Source organism: Pristiophorus japonicus, chromosome 24, assembly GCF_044704955.1.
Source record: "Pristiophorus japonicus isolate sPriJap1 chromosome 24, sPriJap1.hap1, whole genome shotgun sequence".
NCBI lineage: Eukaryota > Metazoa > Chordata > Chondrichthyes > Pristiophoridae > Pristiophorus > Pristiophorus japonicus.
The window spans coordinates 2,543,489-2,558,048 of record NC_092000.1 but is presented as its reverse complement, the minus strand read 5'-3'; the positions used below and the strand labels follow the sequence as shown (position 1 = coordinate 2,558,048).

At 45.2% G+C, this 14,560-nt stretch overlaps 1 non-coding gene across 1 annotated transcript; it reads left to right on the top strand.

The window, feature by feature from the left end:
* Positions 1-10,172: 10,172 nt before the first annotated feature.
* Positions 10,173-10,248, top strand: trnav-aac (transfer RNA valine (anticodon AAC)). Its single transcript has one exon. It is a non-coding gene; the product is annotated as a tRNA-Val (tRNA).
* Positions 10,249-14,560: the final 4,312 nt, after the last annotated feature.

The window sequence follows — 14,560 nt, the reverse complement described above, 5'->3', positions numbered from 1 at the left end:
GAAGAGTTGGCCTGACCTCCCGAAGGGAGCGCTGAGGGGAGGAGCTGCCGGCCCGAGGACTGTGGCTGCAGGATTCCAGCGGGCGACGAGGAGGAAGCAGCCGATTAAGGAGAAAGATTACATTGTTGAGTAGGATTTGACAGTCGCGTTCTGCGCATGTGCCACCCGCCGGCTGGGAATTGTTCTGGACGAGGGATAGTGCCGGATAAGAGAGGTTCAACCTGTATTACATAAAAATACCTCAAATATAACACAGGTTGCAGCCTCAGAAATGCCACACGTCACAAGAACCCCAAAGCTACTGCAAGTACATCTCCCCTCTGCCAAAACCACTCATTCTGAGGGGGTTTGACAGGGTAGATGCAGAGAGATTGTTTCCCTTCGTGGGGGAATCTAGAACTGGGGGCAGAGTTTCAGAATAGGTGGTCGCCCATTTAAGACGGAGATGAAGAGGAATTTCTCCTCTCAGAGGGTCGTGAATCTTTGGAATTCTCTACCCAAGAGAGTTGTGGAAGCTGGGTTATTGAATATATTCAAGGTGGAGATAGACAGATTCTTGAACTATGGGGGAGCCAAGGGTTATAGGGAACAAGCAGGAAAGTGGAGTTAAGGCCAGGATCAGATCAGCCAATGATGTTAATGAAAGTGCAGGCTCGAGGGACAGTATGGTCTACTCCTGCTCCTATTTCTCATGTTCCTATGTACTCCAGGATCAACCTGGTGAGCAAAGATAACCCTTGGCTTTTTTCTTCTACCAACCGTCTCCTTAAACTTGTCTCCCTAGCCCTCTCCACTCTGACCAACAACGTACAAGAGGCTCATGGACTTCTTTGTTAGTAAGATTAAGACCATCCATTCGCCTGCCTCTGCCACAATTCCTTTTCCCTTGCCCACCAAGCCAAATCTCCCCCAAGGCTCTCCCTGCCCTAGCCCTGAACCCACATCTTTCTCTAGTTTTTCTCCAAGCTCATCTTGTCCATGAGATTCATCTCCTGCTCCCTTGATCTCATTCCCGCTAAGTTGCTAACCATCCTACCTCCCTTCCTGGCCCTCATGCTAACTGACATTGTAAATCGAGCCCTTTTCTCAGCCCTCCCTTTCTGAACCATTATCATCACCCTGCTCCTCAAAAAAAACACTAAGAAATAGATAAGGTGTTCAGTAAGAAACAGTGAGAAAAAAGTGAAATAAAAACATAAAATGCTAGAAACACTCAGCAGGTCAGAGAGCATCTGTGGAGAGACAAACTAGTTAACATTTCAGGTTGATGACCTTTCTTCAGAACTGGAAAAAGTCAGAGGTTTTAAGCAAGTGCAGAGACAGGGAAAGGGGGGTGAGGAGAACTAAAAGGATGGTGTGTGATAGGGTGGAAGGCAGGAGAGATTGAATGACAAAAAGGAAGGCAAAAGGGGGTGATAATGGGACAAGTAAAGAAACAAAAGATGGGAATAGCAGAATCAACACCTGCTCTCTTTTTAAAAAAAAAAACATTGGGGCAGAATCTGAAATTGTTGAACTCGATGTTGAGTCCAGAAGGCTGTAAAGGGCCTAATCGAAAGATGAGCTGCTGTTCTTCGAGCTTACATTTAGCTTCACTGGAACAGTGTAAGAGGCTGAGGTCAGAGTTGGAGTGGAGCAGGGAATTAAAGGCGACCAGAAGCTTAGTCACGCTTGCAGACTGAATGGACATGTTCTGCAATATTGTCACCCAAAGTGAGCTTTTTAAATATTGTTTGTCCAGCAGATATTAAAGTGTTTGTACAGAAAATGAGTGACCCAAATTACAAATATCAGTCTAGGGCCTGCTTCCCCTCCTACGAGCACACTAACGTGCACTGTCCTGATACATTGTGGATTTGACAGCAGTCTCTCAGTGCACTGGGTTGATGCTTCCCCTCATGCTGCAGTGCTCATAAGGGTTACATGTTACTGAACTGCTGTATAACTGGTGTTCTTGGTCAGAGAAAAAGGAAGGAGCTGAAGATAAGTTTTACTTTTTGGCAATTTGTTTTGCTGTAGATTATCAGTTTTGAAACAAATTCTTAGAAAATGTGTGGTTAAGGACAGGTTGGCCCAATGTTTTATTGAGCATACAGAATTTATTGTGATCTGTACATTTCTGTTTCATGGATGTGTTCCACTAACAAATACATTGTGTTGGAGGGTACAATAATACAAACTCAACTTACAAAAATCCCCAAGTCAGCAAACCCCTCCCAACCATGTCAGGCGTAATGCCCAAGTCTTGCACAGTGAATTCCAAGATAAAACATTGTGTTTTATGCCAACGCGATGCTTTCTTTTCAGCAATCAGCTCCCAGCCTTGAGTCTGATGCTTTGCACCAATACCAGTAACAGAGCATTCGAGATGCTGCTTCCTGTGTTGCCCAACGACAATGTAAACCAGGGTGGTGAGGGTGGCATTACCGTTCCGAGCCTATATCATAGCTCCTGCAGCAATGCTATCAACGGGGTGGCATTGCTTCTTCAAGCCCACTACCACACTGCTCCGTCGCAAGCCAGGAACGAGTGCAGCAAGAGTGGCATTGCTGCTCCTGGCCTTGTTGCCATCGTGCAACCCACATTCTTTACCTGTATCCATAAAGCTGCAGGGAGTGCCCAACTCTGTCCCACAGCAAACTGCACAGGTGGTATATGATGCAGGTTGTAGTGTGAGGCTACGGCTAATGACCCCTGAACCAGATCCCCCCCAAACCACACACAACAAGGAATTAACAGGCTAGAATGGAATTCAATGAGATGATACAAAGAAAAAGACTTTAAGAACCAGAAAGAATGGATTAAACTTCAAAATATTAGTGTATTAAATGTAAAGGAATGTACCATCCACTTTACATTTCAACTGGTTTTATAATTGACCTGAGCTATGCTCTTTCAGCAGCCCTTGTTTCCAGGTGATTGACCATTCCCGGCAGAATGTGACACAGAGCTCCTTGATTTCATAACCTAGATCTGATCAATCCTTGAGTGAATGCAGATGTGTGGCTGGAGGATGAGGAGGAATGTTGCTACTTTGGATGGATGGAGCAAGGGTAACAAGGAGTAGGTCAGGCTGGAATAGCTCATTTAAGTAGATGGGATTTGGGGGTCACCATCTTGAGGAGGTGGGCCGATACCGCACTATTAACCCGTGCCATTATATGATAATTTCAAATTGCACATTTATTGTCAGAGTGAGGAAAATGTTTTCACACCCAAAGATAATAACCAAAAGACTACCTCGGACCCATTTCAGCCATTTCTTTACACAAATAGGCTTCCTGAAGCAGATGAGGCAGATACGGAAACACAGACCTATATCTCACCTTGACTTCCACTATGGCCAACTTCCTCCTAACTGACATATGAATGCCATTATCTGGTGTCATTGAGCAAAAGTACAGTGAAAGGCAATCAGTGGGCTGGCAGAGGCAGTTAGTTAGAAACAGTGGTTACAGTGACAAATTCTACTGGTTTTATGTACTGTGCTTGATGTTGAATCTAATTTATATTTTTTGGAGTTTGCAATGGATTCTATGAAATGCTTTTAATAAACTCCTACATCAGCCACCAGCAGACTGGCCTCAAGTGATGAAAACTACAGGGAAACAGGAATCTGCTCATCCCATCAAATCTCCTCTCCAGCCTTTAGTAATAACCCTGGGCCCCTGCTTCCCTTTGGTGTTGGTACTGCAGCGAGATGTCGGGAAATGCATAACAGGAAACTGAAAGTAAATGGAAGCTTAATTTTTGTTCTATTTTTAAAGGGTTTTTTTGCTCGCCTACACCCCTCCCTTTTCATTCCACACACTGCTCCAGCCCCTGGCTGATTGATTATGTTTGTCAGATGGAGTTGCTGAGTGAATTGTGAGTTTAGATTTAGAGGCTAATTTCCCTGGAGTTTGCAGGACCCCAGTCAGACTCTCGGTCAGACTCTCAGAGTAGTGTAGCACCATACGTGAACCCTCCATCAGGTTCCCCGATCCAGGACCAAGCCCCAATCCCGACGTGTTCTCTTTTCAACAACTGCAGAGAAGGAGGCGGAAAAATTCAGAATAAATGCTGAAGGGACAAAATAATGAAACAATGAAACAGAGATTCATCTCATTTTCAGATCCAGCTCAGCCCAGGTCTATCACCATGAGATGGGACTGTACCAGAGCAGGACCAAATAACCAAGTGATTTACAACTGAGCTGTTTCCTGTCAGAACAAGACCTGCAGTTTATGGTTTGAATCTGGTCCAGATTGCCCTGTTGGCCCAGTGGCAGCACTCGGTCACTGCCCCAGCTCCCTCTCTAAAGAGCTCCCTAGCCCAGATCGCCCATTAGGGACTGCAGGCTTTAAATCTGTGTCCCCAGGGTTTGAGTGATTCACACAGCAGATGTCCCACTCACTGCACACGCCCTCTTAACTCCAGCTCTCTCATACCGTTTCTAATGATTTTTGAAAACCAATACTTCACATCTTTAACAGGGACCTGGTGTTCAATCTAAGCAAGGCCATGCCTTGCACATTCATTGTTCACTGCTGCTAATGCTTTAGATTTAATTATCTCCAAAATATGTGCAACAACGTGCAAAGTACGGAAAGAATTAATTGTACCAACACACAAAAATGACGGGCAGGAAAAGACAAGCTAGTCTATTAAACTTGCCCAACACTCATGATAGCTGGAGCTTCACGACTAAACACTTCCGATGCTCCCCCCACCCCATCCTTCAGCCGCATTATATCCTGGGAGAGGCATAAAACCAGTGGAAAAACCCTAGGCCAATAAGGGGGAAAAAATACTCTGAAATATTCCTCTCCAACCCCCTCAGACAATCAGAACCAGTCCAGGGAATCACACGAACCATGCTTACATCAACTGTTAATCTATCTACCTTCCATATGATGTGCGCTCTGCCCCAGTCAAAACCCAGCCCAGGTCCCTCTTGAAGGTAGAGAGTTAGCACTCACCACACCAGCCAGCAACACATTCCAGAGGTTCACTACTCTAGGAGAAGAACAGCCTAGTCCTGCTGTTGTGTAGCTGTCCCTGGTCATCCCCAATCTGTCAAACTGGAATAATCTATTAATAGGCACCCAGCCCTTTCACTATTGTATAAACCTCTATCAGGTTACTCAAGAGTAAATAGACTTAGATCTTTAAGCCTATCTGAGTAACTCAGGTTCTTTAAGTTAGGAATTATTCTTGTAACTCTCCTGTAAACGTTTTTCAAGCTCACTCGATCATCCACCATGTGAGGGGACCATTAAGAATGGCTGGAGAAGGTGTTCACGGTAAGCCTATCCCAACTGTACATCCTGTGGTGTGGTACTTGCTTCATTTGTGGTTACAAATAATTTCTCCTGGGTGGAAGGGAATCTTAGGCCGTAATCTTGCGGCGCTTAGAGGGCAGGTTTGGAGGCGGGTCCGCTGTCACAATCTAAAAGATTGACAGCGGTTCGGGATCCTGCTGGGAACCCGCCTCCGTGTCAGTTTCCCAAGTGCGCTTTACAGACCCGACACTAAGCGGCGGGTAAGCCAATTGAAATAGTTAAGAGGTTGTTAAAAGGTACTTAAACATTTTTCCAGCTTTTTGACGAGTTTCACAGTGCTCAGGGATCACGTCAGGTAAGTACGTCGGGTTTTTAATGACTCGCCATTGCTTTAAATAGGTGACAGCTGCAAAAGTGGTGCACAAGCTACCATTTCACAGCTGTTCACTTTCCAATATTAGAAGCTGGAGTCTTCAGCTTTAGGAAGGTTGGAAGTGTTTGGAGTAAACTGTCTTTCCACTGTTACCTCCTTGGAGCAACCTTTCTCAGCATTGACCGATCGCTTCTGTCACCTCAACTTCCAGCAGCATCGATCCCTTGAAAAAAATCTCACCTTGGTCCTCAGAATCCCACCACGATCAGCCTAACACCAACATCACCAAACGCACCAGCATCACCAACAACACCAACCTGTTCTGCAATCACCTGGTGCTGCACAATACACGGGGGCCGAAATTCAGCCTCTCGAAAAGGCCTTTTACCGCCAGCAAGCGACTGAGTCCAGTGGCCGCTGATTTGCGGTCGAATGGCCGTCGCTAGCGAAATTCACCGTGGTGGATTTTCCGGCGGTTCCCACTTCCGCCCCGCTGCTGCCGACCGGTCCGAAGTACATAATCAAAGCACGCACCTCCAGCCAAATTCAGCGTGAAAAATCTTTGTTCCGCCGCATGGTGCCCCCGACAGCTTTTTCTGTCAGTGCATCTTGTTTTCTGTGTGTGGGACATGGCTGCGAGGTGGACATTAAAGGCGAGGGCCTATGTCTTTTTTTGTCGGCCGACTACAAAGTCAGGCTGACAATTATGTCCCTGGGTTCGGCTAGGCCTCCAACAGGCAGCCTGGCACCTCATTTTGGGTGCCAGGCCGCTGGCCCAGCTGAAATCCTCCCTGGTGGCCCAGTGTACAGAAGTTTTAAGATTGCATAGGCTCTCCGCTTTAAGTGAAGGGGAGAGCCGTGGTGACGCACATGCGTCGTGACATCATCACCGCTCCGCTGATGATTGACAGCAGCAGTGACTCCATTCCGCCCCTCCCGTTATTGATCCTCTGCTTACCACCCCACTTCCACCCCCATTATGACCGACCTCTGGTCCACCTGAAAAAAAATGACAAAGAGCTAAATTTTACGAGAGGCCATCTCATCCATCACGGTGGAAAAACCACTTTAAAAATAGTGGGTGCACCAGTTTTCCGGCGGGCCTGAATTTCTACCCCAGGGTATCAGCACATGACCATATTGCTGCCCGGGAGGCCAGGGATGGTATGAACATGGCCAGATTTCCTTCACTTGATGCTGTGCACCCTGGCTGTTCCGCCGATCTCCTGCAGCTCCAGCCAAATTCAGCGTGAAAAATCTTTGATCCGCCGCACACCATCACCATAAAGCATCCCGGTCACATCCAAGCCATTCCTTTCACACTCTCCACCATTGCGGGGTGTACCCTTCTGTCTCATCATTCACTCCAACTCACTAAGCCACTTTCAAAGCTGCACACAAATCTGTCCGCGTAGGCAAAGTGTTGAAAATAAAGATTTCAATGTTGAACAACACATTAACAGAAACTTTACATGAACAGACCCAGATAAAAGACCCAAGTGCCTACCCTTGTGTGTTGTTAGTTGGTATGATTGGATAAGGGTGATGGTGAGTGTGAGGGGTGGCTAGTGAGATGGGGAACTGATAATGTAAATAGAGAGGGATGGGTGGAGGTGAAGGAGTAAGGATGTGCATGAGTAGGGTAGGGAAGGCAGCGTCTTGGAGATATGATGAGTGGCACAGCAGCATGAGATTGAGTGTGGCTTAGCAGTAATGTTTCATGATCTACTGAGATCATTGAAAGGTTTGTGCCACTGCAGCCTGGTCTTCCTGACAACATCCCTGCTTGTGACCTCCTGTACAAGGTGCAACCAGGCTGCGTTGGTCTTCTGGGGAGGTCTCCTCTGCCCATTGGAAGGAAAGAGAACCTCCCTGCATGTTGTGACGCCCTCCATAAGCATATGGAGGGAGCCATGGGAGAGCCTGGGTTCAGCCATGCACCTTTGCGCAGTGCCAGTATTTGCAGCACCTCAATGCTGTAGAACATTGACAGCACAACTGTCAAAATAAAGTTGGCCATGGTCCCTTTAAGGAAACCGGCTGATAAATGATGTCATCAGACCCGCTTCCTTTTAATTGGCTGGGAACCTCTCTGGGCGGGCTTAACAAGCCCAATCAGGGGAAAGTCATGGGGGAAGCCGGCATGGGGACAGGAGCGGGGTTGTAACCCGCCCCCGATGTTGCCCGCCTCGCTCCCGACCCGGTAAGCGAAATCGCGGCCTTAAGGTGCTGAGGTTTGTGTGGACAGCTCATGCAGAAGAAAACTTTATTTGATTTAAAATATTTTTCACCCTCGCTCCCCTTTCTGTGGGATACTGAGCAGCACAGTAGTTGAAAGCCAGTACCTTAATATTCCAAGATAATTATTCATAGAGTCTGTAACAGTACATCTCGACCAGCTCCGCGCTGGGCAGGCCACATTGTCCGCATGCCCGTCACATTATTCCCAAAGCAAGCACTCTACTCGGAGCTCCTACATGGCAAGGGAGACCCAGGTGGGCAGCAGAAACGTTTCAAGGACACCCTCAAAGCCTCCCTGATAAAGTGCAACATCCCCACCAGCACCTGGGAATCCCTGGCCAAAGACTGTCCTAAATGGAGGAAGAGCATCCGGGAGGGCGCTGAGCACCTCAAGTCTCGTCGCCTAGAGCATGCAGAAACCAAGCGCAGACAGCGGAAGGAACCTGCGGCAAACCAGACTCCCCACCCACCCTTTCCCTCAACGACTGTCCCACCTGTGACAGAGACTGTAATTCCTGTATTGGACTGTACAGTCACCTGAGAACTCACTTTGAGAGTGGAAGCAAGTCTTCCTCAATTTCGAGGGACTGTCTATAATGATGAACAGTACATCGTGCGAGAGGTGACAGATTCACATAGTGTGAACGCTCATCTATCGGCAAGTGTGGAGCAAACTTTTTTGATATAAAGTAAATTTAATAAATTCTATCCTGGATTTGTTGTTAATTTTTTAGAATTAATTAACAACAAATTAATGAATTGTTGTGCAGGCTGAAGAAGATGGGCCATTTATTGTAGTAAATGTAACATTTACTGACAACACAACACAAGGCGCTGTGATTTACTGATAGTAAAATAATCCTAAAACAATCTCCCAGTCTGTACTGCTGCCTGTAAACATTCGTAAAGGTTTAAGATGCAACGAATCCTAGAGTCATAGAAACATAGAAATTAGGTGCAGGAGCAGGCCATTCGGCCCTTCAAGCCTGCACCACCATTCAATAAGATCATGGCTGATCATTCAACCTCAGTACCCCTTTCCTGCTTTCTCTTCATACCCCTTGATCCCTTTGGCCGTAAGGGCCATATCTAACTCCCTTTTGATCACCTGTGGCCCAGTTAACACCAACCAGAGGCGAGGCATCTAAAAAAAAAAAAAATCTGCTGTATGACTGCATGAAGCAGAAAGTGCGCATTTGGAAATGTCAACAACATTTTATGAAAAGAACTCAAAAGCAGGATTAAGAACATAAGAACATAAGAATAAGGAACAGGAGTAGCCCATCTAGCCCCTCGAGCCTGCTCCGCCATTCAATAAGATCATGGCTGATCTGGTCGTGGACTCAGCTCCACTTACCCGCCCGCTCCCCATAACCCTTAATTCCCTTATTGCTTAAAAATCTATCTATCTTTGACTTGAAAACATTCAATGAGCTAGCCTCAACTGCTTCCTTGGGCAGAGAATTCCACAGATTCACAACCCTCTGGGAGAAGAAATTCTTTCTCAACTCGGTTTTAAATTGGCTCCTCCGTATTTTGAGGCTGTGCTCCCTAGTTCTAGTCTCCCCTACCAATGGAAACAACCTCTCTGCCTCTATCTTGTCTATCCCTTTCATGATTTTAAATGTTTCTATAAGATCACCCCTCATCCTTCTGAACTCCAACGAGTAAAGACCCAGTCTACTCAATCTATCATCATAAGGTAACCCCCTCATTTCTGGAATCAGCCTAGTGAATCGTCTCTGTGCCCCTTCCAAAGCTAGTATATCCTTCCTTAAGTAAGGTGACCAAAACTGCACGCAGTACTCCAGGTGCGGCCTTACCAATACCTTATATAGTTGCAGCAAGACCTCCCTGCTTTTGTACTCCATCCCTCTCGCAATGAAGGCCAACATTCCATTTGCCTTCCTGATTACCTGCTGCAACTGCAAACTAACCTTTTGGGTTTCATCTGTAGTGTTCCACCGGTACGCTCGCGGCCTTCCGCGAGAGGTGGGCACCGGAGGGACTGGAGTGCATCATCACGCCCGGCAACCAAATTTTAATTTGATTTTACGTTTTTTAAGTTTAATTTGTTTTAATTGCCGGTGCTTTTAGTGTCCCCCTTCCCTTTTATAGGGGGCACTGGGGAAAATTGTGATTTTAGTGCCCAAAAAAAAAACCAAAAAAAGAAAAACACAAAAAAAAACAAAAAAAGGGGGGGAAAAAAAAAAGGGCCTTGTAAATGTCTGGAGTGTCACCCAGGTCGGTGGCACCGTTTAATGTTTTATGTTTTCGCAGGTAAACTCAAAAGAGTTTCATCTGTAGTGTAGTGGTTATCACGTTCGCCTAACACGTGAAAGGTCCCCGGTTCGAAACCGGGCGGAAGCATTTACTCCAAAAGAGTTTCATGCACCAGGACCCCCAGGTCTCTCTGCACCACAGCATGTTGTAATTTCTCCCCATTCAAATAATATTCCCTTTTATTGTTTTTTTTTCCCAAGGTGGATGACCTCACACTTTCCGACATTGTATTCCATCTGCCAAACCTTAGCCCATTCGCTTAACCTATCCAAATCTCCTTGTAGCCTCTCTCAGTCCTCTACACAACCCGCTTTCCCACTAATCTTAGTGTCATCTGCAAATTTTGTTGCACTACACTCTGTCCCCTCCTCTAGGTCATCTATGTATATTGTAAACAGTTGTGGTCCCAGCACTGATCCCTGTGGCACACCACTAACCACCGATTTCCAACCCGAAAAGGACCCATTTATCCCGACTCTCTGCTTTCTGTTCGCCAGCCAATTCTCTATCCATGCTAATACATTTCCCCCGACTCCGCGTACCTTTATCTTCTGCAGTAACCTTTTGTGTGGCACCTTATCGAATGCCTTTTGGAAATCTAAATACACCACATCCATCGGTACACCTCTATCCACCATGCTCGTTATATCCTCAAAGAATTCCAGTAAGTTAGTTAAACATGATTTCCCTTTCATGAATCCATGCTGCGTCTGCTTGATTGCACTATTCCTATCCAGATGTCCTGCTATTTCTTCCTTAATGATAGTTTCAAGCATTTTCCCCACTACAGATGTTAAACTAACCGGCCTATAGTTACCTGCCTTTTGCCTGCCTCCTTTTTTAAACAGTGATTAGCAAAATCACTGGGCAACCACCCTAGAAACTGGAATATCTGGTTCAAAACTTTGGTTAACCTATCCAGACCCCGAGAGAGTCTGACCTGAAGATGTTAATAGCTTTGGAAAGTGAAGTGGAAGTGAGTGATTTTTTTTTGGCTCTGACGCTGAAGCATGTGTGGATGTCTGATTGGTCACCATTCCATGTTGTGTAATAATCCCCTGTAGTTTTTGAAAATTCATTCGTAGGAAGTGGGCGTCGCTGGCAAGGCCGGAATGTATTACCCATCCCTAATTGCCTTTGAGAAGGTGGTGAGCCGCCTTCTTGGCTTGCTCGGCCATTTCAGAAGGCAGTTAAGAGCCAACACATTGCTGTGGGTCTGGAGTCACATATAGGCCAGACCGGGTAAGGAGGACAGATTTCCTTCCCTAAAGGACATTAGTGAACCAGATGGGTTTTTACAACAATCTAGTAGTTTCATGGTTACCATTACTGATACAGGGTACTAGCATTGTTTTAAAAATTGTAGATTTATTTAATTATTTAAATTTAAATTTCCCCAGCTGCCATGGTGGGTTTGAACTTGTGCCTTTGGATCATCAGTCCAGTATGACTAGCTGTGACTGCTGATGATTTAATCCTAAACTTACTTTCTGCCTACTCCTTTTGTTTTAAATTAGTTTTATCCTGAACTTACAAATCCATATATTAAATTAAAAATGTCAAAATATAAAAGAATGAATACATAGCATGAAGAAAGCTAACAAAACTAAACCAACTTTAAATATCAAAAGAAAAGAAAGGGTCCCACATCAGGTTCAGAGGAATCCCCTTGTTCTGGGTTTGGTGACCATCTCACACCTGCACAAGGAGGTGGTTCTATCATCTACACAAGGGTTAATATCAAAACCCACACAACATATTACATTATTTGTGAGTTTAACTCTTAACCGTACACTCTATGAAGTGTAGAGTTTTAAGCCTAGGCATTAATGTTGGCAATATCAGCAAGCAAACAGTTAATACATTTGTTTGACATTCCTTTGCTATTTTAATGGAAAAATTAACCTGTTTTGGATTGGCACCTCCATTAAAATAGTCAGACAAATGTCAAACACTTTAAGTGTTGATACACTAATATCACAATCAGTAATTTCAAATTATATTATTCCATAAATCTTAACCCAGAGGTGTAAACACAAGCTATCTATTATAAAAATTACCGACTTGAAGTTGGTGCACCTTTAAAGCCTCCTCAAGTCCTAGCTGAAACACATGTTTGGGGAAGTTCGAATCTAGTTTCTGATGACAGCAATCCATTTCTCAAAGATAACCATATTTCAAAACTAAATTGTGACATTCTGCTGTCTTAGCTCATGACGATCTGGATAGTATGTAAAGCAATGTGAACCTGAGACCATTGGTTCAATGTTACTGTGTATTGTTATTATTATGTAACTACTGCAATTGCTGACAGTTCTCAGAAAAAGTGGCATCAATAACAGGAACAATAATTGTTTGCTAATAAGCAACGTTAGTTCTTTCCCAATAACCTCACTCCATATCTATGAGTATTTTCCATATAAGTGCTACTGGGCACTGGACGGTAATGAATAAATCCTAATATTGTCCCTGCAGATCAGTGGCTCCCTTGAGAATTTCAGCTCCAACACTAATTATTGGGAAATCCCTGCAGTAAATATTGCGCAGGAGTCACTATTTCCCCCGGAGTGACTAGCTTAAAGGATGTGAATGTACACGTTCTTCCTGATTAAGGATGCAGCTGTGCCGAGCTCCAGTATGTAGGACAATAATCAAGAGGGGTTGATCATGAGAGGCTGTAACAGGAGTCTCCTACTGTCAGGAACCATTTTTAATGTTGTCATCAGTTTTCCCCTCCTCTCCTGAATGTGTAAACTCTGTCTTGTGCACTGACCCTGTACATCCACTGGTAGTTTTATGTATTTCTAATTTCTCTTTTAACATGAGCGAACGTATTCCAATGCTATTCCCATACCTTTCTCCTTCATTTTTATGTTGTTTTTTTCTCATGTTCCCAATTTAATTGCTGAATTCATCTGTTGTAGGAACTGCTCATGTAATTTATATATTCTTATCTTGCTAGGTCAGTATTATCAATCTAAAATTATTTACCAACTGACCACCTAATACATTGCAGAATACACTGTTTTATAAGGACAGGATCAACTAACAAATAATGTAGTATCCAGTTGCTAAAGTGCAGGTGTGTGTTTTAAGGCCCCAAAGAATAATTGCTGCATTTTCCTCAGGTCAGTCAGAGACTAAGGGGCCTAAATTGCCCCTTTCTATAAGGCCTCTGGCCACCTGAAAGCTGTGGCCACAGGTAGGTGCGGAATGCCCACTGAGTCTCTGCGGAGGGGCCGCCATTTTGGAATTGCCCTTCCTCAGGCTGGGAATGGTGTAGAGGATCGTTCCGTCCGTTTTCCCGTCACGGTGTGCAAGTGCTGACCCCTTATCAACTGGCAGGGATCCCTTCCCGAAATTGCCCCTCAGGAAATTGCCCCTTTCCCAGAATTGCCCTGCGGGAGTGGTCCCACCACCGGTCGGTGCCACTGACCGCTTTTGCTGTCGGTATACTCTCTGCGGCTGCCCTTAAAGTGGGGGTGGTGCTGCCGATGACGCCATGTTATTTTTTTTGGCGACCGACTGCCAGGTCGGGCCGACAATTATGGCAGGGGGTTCGGCCGATCCGCCAAAAGGCAGCCTGGCACCCCGCTTGGGAGCCAGGTCGCTGGCTCGGCCAAAACCTTCCCTGGTGGCCCAGTGTTTGCCACTAAAGTGGCTGCAGAGTTCGTGTGACGCATCAGCACGATGATGTTATCAGCGCAGTGCTGATGCTTTGCAGCGTCGGCCAGTCCGCCCCGCCCCCACTTTCGCCTGGATGATGAGGCCACTTTCACCCTGCTCCAAAAACCTCCCCGAAGTGCTGAATTTCTACGGATGGGGTGGCCAGAACACTTCGAAAACGGTAGGTGCGCTTTGTTTCGGGCGGTGGGCAATTTCGGCCCCTAATTGTTTTTATCAGAAGCTCAGGTCAGTTAGAGGTCAAACTTTTCTTTAAGGTATGTATTCCTTCTGAAGTGTGACATAGTGTAACGTATGCACCTATGAGTATGCTCACAGTAGAGCTGTTGCATTGTGAGTGGCTTAGCCAGTCATGTGATGTTCATGAGACTCAATAAAACCTAAGGTCGAGGTCATCCACGATGAGGTATACAGTTTTGAGCCTAGTGTGTCGTGTGATTGTTAAACCTTTGTTAATAAACCAACTAGTTCTTAATAGTAATGTGTTGCTGTGAATTCTTAAGCAAAGAATCCATGAAGCAAAAACATTACACATAGAAATTTGTATGTGCAACAGTGTGACACCTGAAATGTGACAGATTCATCTCATAAAGTTTTATAAGTTCTATCTATAATATATTAAAAGTTAGAAACTTTGGGGGCAATCTTGACTTTGTGCAATGGAGTAAAATGGGTAATAGCGAATTGACTTCAATGGAAATAAAAATCAGGAGAG